At 39.2% G+C, this 4,809-nt stretch overlaps 3 long non-coding RNA genes across 3 annotated transcripts; 2 read left to right on the top strand and 1 right to left on the bottom strand.

Moving 5' to 3' along the window:
- Positions 1-2,176: 2,176 nt before the first annotated feature.
- On the top strand, positions 2,177-2,581 carry LOC109581076 (uncharacterized). The gene is made up of 2 exons (XR_002184492.1): positions 2,177-2,330; positions 2,376-2,581. It is a non-coding gene; the product is annotated as an uncharacterized LOC109581076 (long non-coding RNA).
- Positions 2,582-3,047: 466 nt separating this feature from the next.
- LOC109581074 (uncharacterized) lies at positions 3,048-3,345 on the top strand. Its single transcript, XR_002184490.1, has 2 exons — positions 3,048-3,202; positions 3,263-3,345. It is a non-coding gene; the product is annotated as an uncharacterized LOC109581074 (long non-coding RNA).
- Positions 3,346-4,099: 754 nt separating this feature from the next.
- LOC109581070 (uncharacterized) lies at positions 4,100-4,803 on the bottom strand. Its single transcript, XR_002184485.1, has 2 exons — positions 4,693-4,803; positions 4,100-4,638 (listed from the first exon to the last, which is right to left on the bottom strand). It is a non-coding gene; the product is annotated as an uncharacterized LOC109581070 (long non-coding RNA).
- Between the last annotated feature and the right edge of the window lie 6 nt (positions 4,804-4,809).

Genomic DNA, 4,809 nt, shown 5'->3' with positions numbered 1-4,809 from the left:
ACAATGCTTCGCATGCTTTTTCCCCTTGCAGTAGCATTCTACTCTAACACCATCATTAGTTGTCATTTCTTTTAATTTACGCAATTTGTCTAACTTTATAGCATGATTCTTCGCCACATGATTGCCACACCGCAATACCCGACAAAGTGGAAAATGTTTCAAGACAACATTCTCAGATGTGCTGTCTCCGTCTTGAATGTGGCATTCCACATTCATTTGATCCTTGACCATGAGCTTGAATACCTCGTTAGCACCGAAACCTTCTGCTGCTTTTGATGTGCCTTCATATATGTCATCTTGACACAAATTGTCACTTCCCTTTTGACAAATGTGACAATAATACAAAAGAGCACCAGTCAAGTAATTTCTGACAGTGTATGTGCAGTTTTGGCTAAAACTGCCTCTAGTCAGCCAAACCGCATCGCCACAGGTTACAGCCCTCTGCCAGCTCCCTAATTTTTCCTGATCCATATCTTGCATTTCCTTTCTGGCTTCCAAGCAAATGCCATCTAAAATGTCCTTCACATGGTCACACATCTCTTTTAGTGTCCCAAAAAAAACACTGTCGCTGACTGTATGCATTCCAAGGATGTGGTGAAACATTTTCTTATATATGGCATAAGATGCTCCAGAACAAATTGTAGCAACTTGTAAAATCTTAGATACAGCAGCATCACCATTCTCCCTCTGAGATGAGGTTTCAAATTTGACATTGCAGCTACCACAGTTAGTACAGCCAAAAGAGAGTGATGCTGCTCCCCCCAGGCCGGCCAGTTCTATCGAGTTTACTTTTAGTTTACCTTGACAATTGGTCTCCTGGCAAATTGAATATTGTTCCACAAATTTGACCAACTGTGTAGTCTCTGTGACAACCATGCAATTACTGGAAGCATCTATGTGCAAATTACTCTTGCAAGGAGTATCGAGTGTAAATGTGCAATCAGGTTCACCTGGAGTGGGTTTTTCATCTTCAGTGGCACCAAGAACATTGTCCTCTTCCTCAGAAGGTACTGGTTCTTCAGTATGAATCTATAACAAAGAGAATGGAGTGACGGAACACAACACTTGACGGATAAAACTTCCTCAAAACATGAGGTCAAACATGCCCACTTGTTGTGAGAATAATCATTACTTATTCAGTATTAACAAGAGCAGATGATAGTTAGAGAGAGTGTCAAACTGCACAATGCCAGCTGGAATATGACCACGTAGAACTAAGTCACGTGAGACCTAAAGTGTGGGTGTACCTACTAAAGCACGTGTAGAAGTTTGCATAAGGAACAGTGGAGAACACTTGAAGAAGCTTTAGACATCATACTAGTACACTTTATAATCCTGCTGAAGCCTGTTATGCAGTACAGCTATTGCAGAGACTCCAAAATGGCCAGTAAACCTTGTTGAGCAAACTAGGCAGCCATTTTTTCCTACTCAGCCACACCCAGTATGCGGGAATGCCCAAAGATGTGCAAGAAAGTTCACACGGTCATATTCCAGCTAGCATAGTGCAGTTCGACACTCTCTCTAACTATCATCTACTCTTGGTATTAATGTAATGATAAATTATCTTCGTTAATCAGTGAATAATCCTAGAGGCCCATCATCGAAACATTTATGCCAGTAACTCTGCAGTAACGTGGAACTTTTCCCTGACATGCAAGAGCTACTAATGATATTTTATTTTTCCATGTCATATACAGTAGAAGGCGAAAAAAGATAAGTAGTACACAGGTAGTGCGTAGGTAGTAATTTTACTTCGTTACTCTTCACTGCAATATGCCCAGGAAGTACTGTTGATACCGCCCAGTAACATGTTTCATGTAACAAACGCACATGCACTCTAGAGGCTCTCAAAGGACTTGAGGATGCTTCTCTTGGCTGTCTTTACTCTCCAAGTTCATCTCTACTGCTGCTCTCTGCTTATAGAACGCCGTTGAGGAGGCTCTTTGCTCCATTCACTGTTGAGCTACTGTCCTGCTGCTGTCCAAGTGCACTACTGCCACTGATCGGTTTGCACATGCGCAACGAAGGACCAGCGAACTACAGTTTAGAGAAAAAAAGCTAAGTAACTGCAGCGTCACTACTCTTGCACCGCGCAGTAAAGTACCTTCCACTGCGTAGGATTGACCCTTGTGCTGTGCTTGTATTGCACATGTGCAGAGTAGCTGGTGGGCAGGGTAGTCCTTGCCCACTGCACAGCTACCCTGCACAGCTACTATATACTACTCTTCCAAGGCTACTCTACCGTCTACTACTTATACTAAACGGCACTTACTAGCGCTTGTACTCTACTGGTTTCAAAGAATATGGGTCTAAAAAGTAGCCGGATATCAGTAAATAATGGTTTTATTACTATGTGTAAGGTTCTTCTTATGTAGGAACGGTGATTCTACTGGGCCGTAGCGACAGACTATGACTGTCACAGTGCAATGGTGAACTGTTATTACGAAGTCTAGGAGTTACAATGCATGTTTGTAGTCATTTCTTTTTCTGACTTTTATTTTTGTTCTGAATTGTAAAAAATAATGATATTTTATGTACATGTAAAGCTTATATTAACCCCGTACTTACTACCCCTTTCAAATTGCAAAAATGCGCGCATTTATCTGGTGGACTAGTGACAATGGTGTACTGCACTTACAAACAACAGAGGATTTCACATTCCTTTTGTAAGTTTTTGAGTAAGTATTCACCACTAATTTTACTGTAGCACTGGATGTCAAAGTCTCAGGTGTGAGCAAACTGATTAAGAAATACATGGAAACTGGTTCAATTACTCAAAGGCCAGGTTTGTCAGTATTAATTCCACTACACTTCTCATTATTTTCACATTATAGGATCTAGAAGACCTTCAAAAGTAACCAGAGAAGTTTTAAAGATAGTATAGGACCAAATGCAAGCTGATGATGAAAGCACTGCTACTCAACTTCAGTAGCTTCTCGTTGAGAAAGGTCATTCACTGTCACTGAAAACAATATTGAAGTCTCGCAATACACTTGGTTGGACATACCGTGGCAGTGCATACTGCCAGATCATTAGAGGACCGAATAAAGAGAAGCGAATGAAATTGGCTCAAGATCAGTTGCAGGAGCACAGGACTACTGGTTTTTCTGATGTACTGTACAGTGATGAGTGTACAATTGAATTCGAATCCCACAGGAGATTTTCATGAAGGAAAATAGGTGCCCTCGAAACCAAAACCAAGGTAGCACTATATTAATATTACATGTACGTTAATGGTATTTTTTTAAAACCTATTATATAGAGCAAAACACCCCTATAAGGTACATGCATGGGCAGGTATAAGTTGCCAAGAAAAGACGCCAATTGTGCTGTTTGAAGAAAAAATGAATTCAGCTGGCTTTATTGAAGTTTTGGAAAATGGACTGATTCCTTATACCCAGCATTTAAATCCATCTCAAAGATTGATGCAGGATAATGATCCCAAACATTCCTCAAAGAAAGTAAAGGAGCGGTTAGAAGCCAACAAAATAAACTGGTTGAAAACACCACCAGAATCCCCAGATCTTAATCCGATTGAAAATCTATGGCACGAGCTCAAAGAATATGTCAGGAGAGTAGTGCAGCCACAACGAAAGGAGGAATTAGTCAAAGGAATCATGGATTGTTGGGAAACTGTAAATAGAAGAAAGTGTAGTAAATATATCGGACACGTACGTAAAGTAATATCAAAAGTGATTGAATGCAATAATGGAGGTCCCACTGGATAGAAGAAAGTGTAGAAAATATATCGGACACTTACGTAAAGTAATATCGAAAGTGATTGAATGCAATAATGGAGGTCCCACTGGATATTAATATTTGTACATGTACACAGTAGCTCTTTCGATCTTCTTTCCTTATAAATGTAACATCACATACATGTAATCTATGCTAACAGACTTGTACATTACAGATTGCATGCACTTATAACTCTCTTCTATACCCCTCCCAATCCTTCTCCCTCCCACATGTATTATAATAATTAAAAGCAAAATATATCTTTTATTCATTGTATATCTTTTGCATCTTTATATCATTATATCTAGTATATAATATATATACATGTATAACAACAGTGTCACTGTGTTAGACTATTTACTATCTTATATGATACTATACTCAGTGTAGCCTTCTACTCTAGATTCTTAATATCAGGTGGATATTTGCTTCTAAGCCCTGAAGAGTAATGATTTATTGCTTGAATACACTTAGACCAATACAGCTAAAATTCTTCCTTTGTACTAATATCACGTGGATGGAATAATCCCAGTAGCTTCTGCTTCAGCTCCATTAGAGCACCAGATGGCAAAGGAGGGTTCTCCTTCTGCCCATACACACTACATTTAATCAAAAGTGATGGTCCAAAGTAAACTTTGCTTGCTAGTCTTACAGATGATTGTCCAACTTGAGAGAGTGTCTTTAGTTTGGGATATTTATTAATCACAGTATCAGGATTCAACAAAGGAGCATTACAATCTATTTTCCTTCTATTACCAGTGTGCACAGTAGTATTGGTGATGATTGCCTTTACTGGCTCATTAGTTGGAGTTACTGGATCAGTATGCTGAGGTAGATTACAAGCAGATGGGGCACTAGGAGTACTTCCATTACTGTTCATGTATGTAGCAGAGTACCTGCCTAGAATATTAATAGGATATTACTAATCTCTAATAATTATTACTGAATACTAACCCTTGTGTTCATGCTAGTATTTCCAAAGAAATGGTATGTTAAGCAACCCAATTGGGATGGCACCATGATACTCTGTTCTTCTAAAATTTCCATTCTTCTAATTAGAGACAGTATATA

The sequence above is a fragment of the Amphimedon queenslandica genome, unplaced genomic scaffold (genome assembly GCF_000090795.2).
Source record: "Amphimedon queenslandica unplaced genomic scaffold, v1.1 AMPQUscaffold_13464, whole genome shotgun sequence".
Classification (NCBI taxonomy): domain Eukaryota; kingdom Metazoa; phylum Porifera; class Demospongiae; order Haplosclerida; family Niphatidae; genus Amphimedon; species Amphimedon queenslandica.
The sequence above is the reverse complement of the archived record's forward strand: the minus strand, read 5'-3'. Positions and strand labels throughout refer to the sequence as shown.